This window comes from Saimiri boliviensis, chromosome 4 (assembly GCF_048565385.1).
Source record: "Saimiri boliviensis isolate mSaiBol1 chromosome 4, mSaiBol1.pri, whole genome shotgun sequence".
Lineage (NCBI taxonomy): Eukaryota > Metazoa > Chordata > Mammalia > Primates > Cebidae > Saimiri > Saimiri boliviensis.
Window position 1 is genome coordinate 103,169,644 of NC_133452.1, and position 11,254 is coordinate 103,180,897.

Consider the following 11,254-nt stretch of genomic DNA (forward strand, 5'->3'; position numbering starts at 1 on the left):
CACCACCATGCCCAGCTAATGTTTTGTATTTTTAGTAGAGACGGGGTTTCACCTTGTTGACCAGGATGGTCTCGATCTCTCGACCTCGTGATCCACCCGCCTCAGCCTCCCAAAGTGCTGGGATTACAGGCTTGAGCCACCGTGCCCGGCTAAGGCTTATTCTTAAAGAGTCATAAAAAGGTTAAAAGCAGGAACTGGTTGCTGGTAGGGGGTCACTCGGTCTAGCAGCACCGCATAGTTTTAGGCCCAAACATATTGTGGTTGATATTAGAAACTGATCATTCATCTTTCAGATCCTCTTTCGGATAGCTCGACTGCCTCCAGTAGGAAACTGTTTGGGATCAAACTCACCGTATAGTGAGACTCACGCCTTTTGGGGGTCTCACACGGGAATGTTCCCCACAACTTTCTATTCTGTCCCTTTGATTTGTCAATACCACCCTGCCTAAATTATTATAATGTAATAAGTCTTGATATCTGGCAGAGAAAGTTATCCAATTTGCTTGATCAGTTCCAATTTGCAGATCAGATGTGATCCAATTTGCTTTGATCAGACCAAAAGGACTATTTTGGTCCTTCGCATTTCCATATACACTTTAGAATCAGCTTGTTAATTTCCATAAAAATCTTTCTGCAAGTTTGATTGGAATTTCATTCAATCTAAAGATAGATTTCAGAAGAATTTACTTCTTGTTACCTTCCAATTTATAAAAATGATATATCCATCCATTCCTTTATGTCTTTAATTTCTGTCATTACAGTTTTACAGTTCTGTGGTTTATAGAAGTCTTGCATATCTTGTTATATTTATTCCTAGGTATTTGATGTTTAGATATTGTTTTAAATAAATTTTTTTTTTTTTGAGACTGAGTTTCGCCCTTGTTACCCAGGCTGGAGTGCAATGGCGCGATCTCGGCTCACCGCAACCTCCGCCTCCTGGGTTCAGGCAATTCTCCTGCCTCAGCCTCCTGAGCAGCTGGGATTACAGGCACACACCACCATGTCCAGCTAATTTTTTGCACTTTTAGTAGAGACGGGGTTTCACCATGTTGACCAGGATGGTCTCGATCTCTCGACCTCGTGATCCACCCGCCTCGGCCTCCCAAAGTGCTGGGATTACAGGCTTGAGCCACCGCGCCCGGCTTAAATAAATTTTTTTTGAGACAGAGTCTCATTGTGTTATCCAGGCTGGAGTACAGTGGTGCAATCTTAGCTCACTGCAACCCCTGCCTCCCGGGTTCAAGAGATTCTCCTGCCTCAGCCTTCTGAGTGGTTGGGATTATAGACACATGGCACCACACCTGGTTAATTTTTGTATTTTCAGTAGAGAGGGGGTTTCACCATGTTGGCCAGGCTGGTCTCAAACTCCTGACCTCCGGTGATCCACCTGCCTTGGCCTCCCAAAGTGCTGGGATTATAGGTGTGAGCCAGTGTGCCTGGCCATAAAATTATTATTGATTTTATTTTTTATTTTGAGAGGGAGTCTTGCCCTGTTGCCCAGGCTGGAGTGCAGTGGTGCCATCTTGGCTCACTGCAACCTCCACCTCCTGAGTTCAAGTGATTCTCCTATCTCAGCCTCCCGTGTTGCTGGGATTACAGGCATGTGCCACCATGCCCAGCTAAGTTTTATATTTTTAGTACAGATGGGGTTTCACTATGTTGGCCAGGCTGGTCTCAAACTCCTGACCTCAGGTGATCCTCCCAAAGTGCTGGGATTACCTGTGTGAGCCACTGTACCCGGCCAGAAATTATTTTTTAAGTGTTATTGCCTAATTGTTTATCATTGTTTTATTGAAATGCAATAGATTTTTGGCCAGAGCGGTGACTCATGCCTGTAATCCCAGCACTTTGGGAGGCCAAGGCTGGACAGATCATCTGAAGTCAGGAGTTCGAGACCAGCCTGGCCAAAATGGCAAAACCCTGTTTCTACTAAAAATACAAAAATCAGCCAGACATGGTGGCACGCGCCCATAGTCCCAGTAACTTGGGAGGCTGAGGCAGAATTGCTCAAACCTAGGAGGCGGTGGTTGCAGTGGGCCAAGATCATGCCATTGCACTCCAGCCTGGGCAACACAGCAAGGTTCCATCTCAAGAGAAAAAAAGAAGAAATGCAACAGATTTTTATATTTTGAGTCTATATCCATCAATCTTGCTAAATTCACTTATTCATTCCTCATCCTCTGGTTTCCAGTCTATTAACAAGCATCATATTGAGGTAGATCTTTGGAAGTAGATTCTGGAAATCTTATTGGACAAGGGGAGCATGTAGAAATGAAATGCTGAGGCCGGGCGCGGTGGCTCAAGCTTGTAATCCCAGCACTTTGGGAGGCCGAGGCGGGTGGATCACGAGGTCGAGAGATCGAGACCATCCTGGTTAACATGGTGAAACCTCGTCTCTACTAAAAATACAAAAAATTAGCTGGGCATGGTGGCGCATGCCTGTAATCCCAGCTACTCAGGAGGCTGAGGCAAGAGAATTGCCTGAACCCAGGAGGCGGAGGTTGCGGTGAGCCGAGATCGCGCCATTGCACTCCAGCCTGGGTAACAAGAGTGAAACACCGTCTCAAAAAAAAAAAAAAAGAAAAAGAAATGAAATGCTGAGAATGTGGGAAAATACGTTTACAGTGGAACAAAGTTTCCATGGGGTATGCTGGGAGGAACAAACAGGAAATGGAGGGAAAACAATAGAGCAAGGAGATGTTTCTTTCTTTTTTTTTTTTTTTGAGCCGGAGTTTCGCTCTTGTTACCCAGGCTGGAGTGCAATGGCGCGATCTCGGCTCACCGCAACCTCCGCCTCCTGGGTTCAGGCAATTCTCCTGTCTCAGCTTCCTGAGTAGCTGGGGTTACAGGCACGCACAACCATGCCCAGCTAATTTTTTGTATTTTTAGTAGAGACGGGGTTTCACTATGTTGACCAGGATGGTCTCGATCTCTTGACCTCATGATCCACCCGCCTCGGCCTCCCAAAGTGCTGGGATTACAGGCTTGAGCCACCGTGCCCGGTCAACAAGGAGATGTTTCTTAACAGCTGGGCACGATGGTACACACCTGTAGTCCCAGCTACTCAGGAGGCTGAGGCAGAGGATTGTTTAAAGCCAGGCCATAGTGCACTGTGATTGCACCTGTGAACAGCCAGTGAGCTCCACCTGGGGCAACCTAGCAAGACTCTGTCTCATCAAAAGAAAAAAAAAAAAAGAATAGAGATTTCATTTAAGCCATTTTTGGAAAGGGAATTGGGACTAACTGAAGGACACATTTTAATGATGTTGGGTGGGTCTGCAGGTGAAAGGATGAGGGATATCAGGAAAGGCTGCTGAATAGATGATTTTATAGTGAGTTCGTAGAGTGGAACCCACAAATCTATAGAAAATGTTGATATTCAGTGCAGTTTTTCTCAGCATGGTACATACAAGCATCAGCATCACCTGGGAAATTGTTAGAAATGCGAATTCTAGAGCCCATCCCAGAGCTACAGAATCAGAGTGGGGCCCAGACACCTGTATTTAGGCACACCCTCCAGGGGATTCTGATGCATGCCAAATTTTGAGAACTGTCAATTTAGGAGTAAATGCCTCAAACTAATACTTCAGGTGCTATAACTTGCCACCAATAGCCTCATGAAGAGTCCCAAATGGGGTAGTTAGTATTGCTTTTAAACCTACTTTATTCTTGTTTATATTTTGCAGATGTGTCTTTGTTTTATGCAGTTTGCTTCTGTAGATTATGATATTCTCAGTATAGAATCCACGTCTCATACTTGCAGCCCTCTGGCTCTAAAAGAACATTTCATGTGATTGTGTGCTCTTGATCATGCTGGGCATATCCCACTAAGTCCTTTATCCTATTATTCACATGATAGGATATTTTAAAATATTTTCTCCCTGCATTTCTTTGTAACACAAGGCCCATCCCCATTCAGGCAGCTAGACCATGGGTCCAAGGACGTTACCAAAGAAAAAAAAAAAAAAAAAAAAGACCTTTGACTTCCAAAAATCTAAATCTAAACCTTCAAGCTCTGAGTTGTAGGGAAGTGAGTCAGTGGGAAGAGCCCCCAGGTCCAATGAGTTCCCATGAAGAGATGCTACCTTCCTCTGCACCTGTGGTTTGAAATAAGAGAAATCATGGAGTCTGGAGACCTAAGTGTCTGGGGAGCTAAAAGGAGGGTGTGGTCAGGAGTAGTGGTTCATGACTGTAATACCAGCACTTTGGGAGGATGAGGTGGGAGGATCACTTGAACCCAGGAGTCCAGGACCAGCCTGGACAACACAGTGAGACCTCGTCTCTACAAAAAAAAAAAAAAAAGAAAAAAAAATTTAAAAATTAACCAAGCATGGTGGCACACGCCTGTAGTCCCAGCTCCTTGGGAAGCTGGGATGGAAGGATCACTTAAGCCTAGGAATTTGAGGCTGTAGTCAGCTAAGGAGATGCCACTACACTCCAACCCTGGGTGACAGAGTAAGACCCTATCTCTAAAAATAAATAGATAAATAAATAAAAATAAAAGAAGAGGGGCCTCATATTTGACTTCCCAGGTAGAACCCCTGGAACTCAGCAAGATCCCTGAAAATGGCTATGAAATGTGTCTGTTAAGCAGGACTTTTTATAAATCCCATAGAGTTAGTTTCCCGTGGTCTTGCTTGCTGTTAGAGCAACTGATTCAGTGCTCTGTGGGTAAATGTTGTAGAGCAGAAATCTAAGCCCCAAAGATTTCTCTGTATGCTGACACAGCATGGAAATAGCAGAATCAAATAGCAAGGGAGACTTGAGATAACCTCAACAGGAAAAATGAATGATGGTATAACAGCAATCTATATAGACTGACAACAAAGGACCAAACGAGATATTTGACATTTTGGCAAATGCTCATAGACAGGGTCACCTTTGGAAGACTAGATGCTCATCTCCCTCCAACCATCTAGACATTACAGGAATTTAAGACTTTAAATTAAGGCTGGGCACAGTGGTTCGTGTCTGTAAGCCCAGCATTTTGGGAGGCCGAGGCAAGAGGATCACCTGAGGTCAGGAGTTCAAGACCAGCCTGGCCAACACAGTGACACCCTGTCTCTACTAAAAATACAAAAATTAGCCAGGTGTGGTGGCACACCCCTGTAATCCCAGCTACTGGGAGGCTGAGGTGGGAGAATTGCTTGAACCCAGGCAGCAGAAGCTGCAGTGAGCCGAGATTGCACCACTGCACTCCAGCAGCCTGGGCAGCAGAGTGAGACCCTGTCTCAAACAAACAAACAAACAAACAAACAAAACTTTACCCCAAAGAAAAGCAGCAGGAGAAATCCTGACTTTCTTGAGATTCAATTTCTAACCTCTCAGAAAATGGGGAGGGAGGGGGCTTTAAAATTAGAATTAGAATAAAATAAAAATTCCACTTGTTATATTCTTGTGTTTCTGGATTATATACATAAAACCCTTATGTTTATTACCACAAATAACAGGAGTTTTACTATATTTAAAGAGTGGGAAGAAAAAAAATCATATTTTAGACATAAATGTGCCTCTCTGCTGATAATAGTGACTTTAAAAAGGAGTCTACCACAGTGCTTCTCAAACCTTATTGTGCATACAGATCTCCTGGGGATCCTTTGAAAATACAAATTCTGATTCAGAGGCCTGAGATGGAGCCTGAAATTCTGAATTTTTCACCAGCTCCCAGGTGACCCCGATGCTGCTGGTATAGGGGCCACCCTTGGAGTAGTGAGGCTGTTCAAAATACGGATAAGGTAACTATACTGTGCTGGGTTTCAACATGCACTGGCACAAACACAGGGTGGTACTTGTGCCAAGTTATATCACAGGTTTATGGTACAATTTTAGACTACGGTTTTAAAATACACAATGAATATAAGCAACAAAGAAAGTTCCTTCGGAATCGGCTAAGAGAAGGCAGTGTAGATAAAAATACAATGCTAACTTCCTTCATGGGCTTTTACTTACCTGTGTCAACTTAAAAAAAAAACTAAACATTATTCTTAAATGATAAAGAAATTTTGAATGTCACTAAATTGAACTTGATCATTTTGAATTATAAGTCATTTTCACTATACAGAGTTTTGAATAACTTAATATCTAAAAGTTATATTTTGAATCTTGAACTAATCTTGACTATGCTACCATCCTGAATAGAAGTCTGGGTAGCAGACAACACATGTTTTTATTTATTTATTTATTTATTTAGAGACAGAGTTTCGCTCTTGTTACCCAGGCTGGAGTGCAATGGCGCGATCTCGGCTCACCTCAACCTCCACCTCCTGGGTTCAGGCAATTCTCCCGCCTTAGCCTCCTGAGTAGCTGGGATTACAGGCACGAGCCACCATGCCCAGCTAATGTTGTGTATTTTTAGTAGAGACGGGGTTTCACCATGTTGACCAGGATGGTCTCGATCTCTCGACCTTGTGATCCACCCGCCTCGGCCTCCCGAAGTGCTGGGATTACAGGCGTGAGCCACCGCGCCCGGCCCACATGTTTGTTAAAATACCTCATTTTACTCAAAAGGTAAAAAAGTAAATGTTAGAAAATTAAGCCATATTGCTTAATTAATCCATATTACAAAAGTGACATTTGTTCATTTTAGAGAATTTGGAAAATACAGAAAAATATAAGGAAGGAAATAAAATCATTGGTAACCCCAGCAGCCAGCAATAATCAAAATTTGTATATTTCCTTCTAGTCATTTCTATGTGTACAGGTATCTTTTTTTTTTTTTTTTTTTTTTGAGACAGAGTCTCACTCTGTCACTAGGCTGGAGTTCAGTGGCACAATCTCAGCTCACTGCAACCTCTGCCTCCCAGGTTCAAGCAATTCTCCTGCCTCAGCCTTCCAAGTAGCTGGAACTACAGGCGTGTGCCACCACACCTGGCTAATTTTTTGCATTTTAGTAGAGATGGGGTTTCACCATGTTGGCCATGATGGTCTCCCTCTCCTGACCTTGTGATCTGCCCACCTCAGCCTCCCAAAGTGCTGGGATTACAGGCGTGAGCCACTGTGCCCAGCTGTGTACATGTCTTTTTTCTAACAAAATCATAATGTGCATAAGCTTGCTTTTTCCACTTAATATCTCATGAGCATTTCTCTACATCTTTAAGTGTTCTTTGAAGACACAATTTAATGGTGTTAAAGCAGAATAGATAATATTCTATCATTGTGGGTACTATAAAAGTTAACAATTTCCTCAGTTTTGGACATTTAAGTTGTTTATTTTTTTGCTATAATGAAAAGTGATACAAGCAATAAATTGTACATAATTTAAAAATGAAACTCTGATTTTTTTAGGATACAGAATTCCCAGAATATCATATTTCCAGATAAGATACGAATATTTAAAGTCTTTATAAAATAACTCTTGAAACCTATTATAAAATTGATGTGTGGTTTAGATGAAGTCTATAAAAGTGCCTATTTCATTACAACTACAGCAATCCTAGGTACTGGCATTTAAATAATCTTTTGTCATATTTTCTTATATATATATATTTTCAGAGACAGAGTCTCACTCTGTCACCCAAACTGTAGTGCAGTGGCAATCATAGCTCACTGCAGCCTTGACCTCCTGGGCTCAAGAGATCCTCCCACCTCAGCTACCAAATAGCTCAGGCCACAGATGCACACCAACACACCCAGCTAATTTTTTTGTGTGTTTTCTAGAGATGGAGGCCTCCCTGTGTTTCCCAGGCTGGTCTTGAAATTCTGGGCTCAAGTGATCCACCCGCCTTGGCTTCCCAAAGTGTGACGATTACAGGCGTGAACCACCCTGCATTCAGCCTTTGTTAATATCGATGGGACTCAAATCAATACACTTACAGTAGAAATTCTCTTAACCAATTTCCACTTAACCTGTTATTGGATTAACCTGACTCACCATTTCCTCAGTAAAGAACTGTTGCCCTGGCAGGCTGAGTAACTATAACCAGTTGGCTACTCTGTGCGTTTCTACTTCCTCAGAAGAGTTACTTGTCAAGTCATTCGTGTCTATTACCAACATGCTCAGTCCAATCATCCTTGTAATTTTGAATATATAATTTAGTGAAATATTATATAAAGCAATAGAATATGAGTTCATGTAAAAAGAAGGTGAGTTTATGTAAAATATGAGGTTTTTAAAAAATAAAGTTATGTAAAAGAAGAGCACTCAAAGACAAATAGCTAAAATAAATTCCTGAATTAGAGGCAGGAAGAAAGCATCTGTAAATAAGGAGGAAAGCATAAAATTAGGAATTCTGTACTCAGATTTCTTTACAAATGCTTTAAGTTCACACTCTAAGGAAGTCTGAATGGGAAATCCTAGACTAGTGGTTCTCAATAGAGCAGTACTGACCCCTAGGGGTTACCTTAGAGATTTGAGGGGCATTTTTCTTTGGGTTCCACTTCTGGTAGAGTTATTCAGTGGATGGTGAGCAGGGATGTTAGACATGTGTAACGACCTGTATAACTGTGGACAGTCCCACTGAGTATTCAAATAGGTAAAAAGCCTACTTTTCCCTTCAAGGAGGTGGAACATAACTCCCCAGCCAGTGTGGGCTTCACACAGTGAGTTTCTTCCTCATCACTACCCTGGGTGCTTAAGGTTAACCTGTAAGGTCAGTGACACATCATGTTGATAGCATGTCCCCTTGATGTGTGAGCACTTTGTCTTTGTGGTATTCCTCCAAAAAGCAATAACCCCAGTTTTATCATGACAGAAAAAAAAAAAATCAGAAAATCCCAGTTGAAAAACGTTTTGGAAAATACCTAGTTAGTACTCCTCAAAGTGCTCAAAGTCATCAAAACCAAGGAAAGTTCTGAAAAACCCACAGTCTAGAGGAATCTAAGGATACATGGTGACTAAGCGGAATGTGGTTTCCTGGATGGCATCCTGTAAGCAAAAAGCAGGTAAAAATGAAGGAAATATGAATAAATATGGACTTTAGTTAACAACATCAATATAGGTTCATTAATTGTAACAAATGTCCCGTATTAATGTTAACATTTTAAAAATAGGGGAAACTAGGTATGAGGTATATGTGAATTCTGCACCATTTCTGTAAATCTAAAACTATTCTAAAATTTAAAAAAATTGAAGCCTACTTTTTATTATCTAAACATAGAACTTTATTTTATTTGCATTTTTAATTTTAATATTTGCTAGGGACAAAACTATTCTATAAACAAAAAAGTTACTCCTTTATTCAAAACTTTAGCAAGAATTGATCAACATTTTGGAGAATGTTTCCAGCAGTAGCAAATCAATCAAGTTTTTGAGTTATCAGTAAAACACACCTGTTATGAATATGTATTTAAAGTTGCAAAATTATGGCTCTTCATGAATCATAAATCAGTCTTTATTTAAAATATTGAAATGTCAACATTACTCTTTGAAATTTTTCTTCTTCCATATGTAAGTGCAAGCACCTGACTACTCCATTGTCTCCTAGTGAAAGAGTATGTGAGCACTGAAATACTAAAATGCACAATTTTATTACAACCTGATTATATTTCTCCTTCATATTACCATAACGGTACTGACTGACCTTTCTTGATATAGTGTCAATAAGTAGGTTATATCATGTGAATGCCATTTCAGGATAGTGGGTATGATAGATATTAAGTTACAATGTTATTATAAACAGTGTCAGCTAAATCTAACATGATTGAGAACCACAATCTTAGACCTCAGCTCTGAGGGCAAGCAATGTTTCATTTCTTACAGCAGTCTGCACCTAGTATCTCATTCTCAATATCTAATTTGACTCTGGGTAACAGTTTCTGTTTACATCTACCCAGAAGCCCCTATTTGCTCCTCCATTCTGGCAGTCCGAATTCTGATTCACTTTCCACTACCATGCAGTCAACTTGGGTAAATATGATCCATCTAAGTCAGAATCTTCCCACCCCCTTTGTCGGTGATTAGACAAGCAAGTGACCCAGTACAGGTTGAGATATGAGGGGAATTTTGCTGAGGAGCTCAGAGTAAGGTTTCTCACTCATTAAAGGCACATGAGGAATAAAAGATTATTTTGTTTCACTGGACATTTTTGTTAGTTCATGCTCACGCTGCTATAAAGACATACCTGAGACTGGGTAATTTATAAAGGAAAGAGGTTTAATTTACTCACAGTTCTGCAGGGCTGGAAAAGTTTCAGGAAACTTACAATCATGGTGGAAGGGGAAGCAAACACATCATTCTTCACAGGGTGGCAGGAAGGAGAAGGGGAAAGCCCCTTATCAAACCATCAGCTCGCATGAGAACTTACTGTCACGAGAACAGCATGGGGGAAACCACGCCCATAATTCAATTACCTCCCACCGGGTCCTTCCAGCAACGTGGGGATTATGGGAACTACAATTCAAGATAAGATTTGGGTGGGAACACAGCCAAACTCTATTAACATTATTGGTCTACACATGACACCTGGAATCATGGTAAGCATCTTTGATTGTATTATTGGTCCAGGGAGAAAAATGTTAAAAATGACAGGACGGGAAAGATGGAAAGAATCTGGGGTTCTTGTTATCTCTGAACCTTCTATTATCCCGTTTTATTTATTTATTTTTTTGAGACAGAGTTTTGCTCTTGTTGCCCAGGCTGGAGTGCAATGGCACGATCTCGGCGCACCTTCTGGGTTCAAGTAATTCTTCTGCCTCAGCCTCACAAGTAGCTGGGACTGCAAACGCCCACCACCATGCCCGGCTAATTTTGTATTTTTAGTGGACGCGGGGTTTCATCATGTTGGTCAGGCTGGTCTCAAAACTCCTGACTTCAAGTGATCCACCTGCCTCTCAGCCTCCCAAAGTGCTGGGATTACAGGAATGAGCCACTGCACCTGGTTGACCAACCCATTTTAGAATCTAAATGCCTGCTACATCAGAGAGCTGGCTTTTTTTCTTATTGCCAGTAGCAACCACCCTTACTGACATAACACTCTTCATAAGCAGTTGTATGGCTGAGGATTATTTATATACAGTGTACTATGGACTGTGTCCTGTGGCTCCCTCCCATACATAAGTTTAAGGCTAATCCTCAATGTGATGGTATTTGGAGGTGAGGGCTTTGGAAGGTTGTCGTGAGGGTAGAACCCTCATGAATGGAATTAGTGCCTCTCTAAGAGATGATTTCTCTTGCATGTGTGAGAACACAGTGAAAAGGTGCCTGTCTACAAGTCAGGGTCCTCACCAGACACTGGATCTGCTGGTGCCTTGATCTTGGACTTCCCAACCTCCAGATCTGTGAGTCATAGATGTTTGTTTATAAAACTCAGTCTATGGC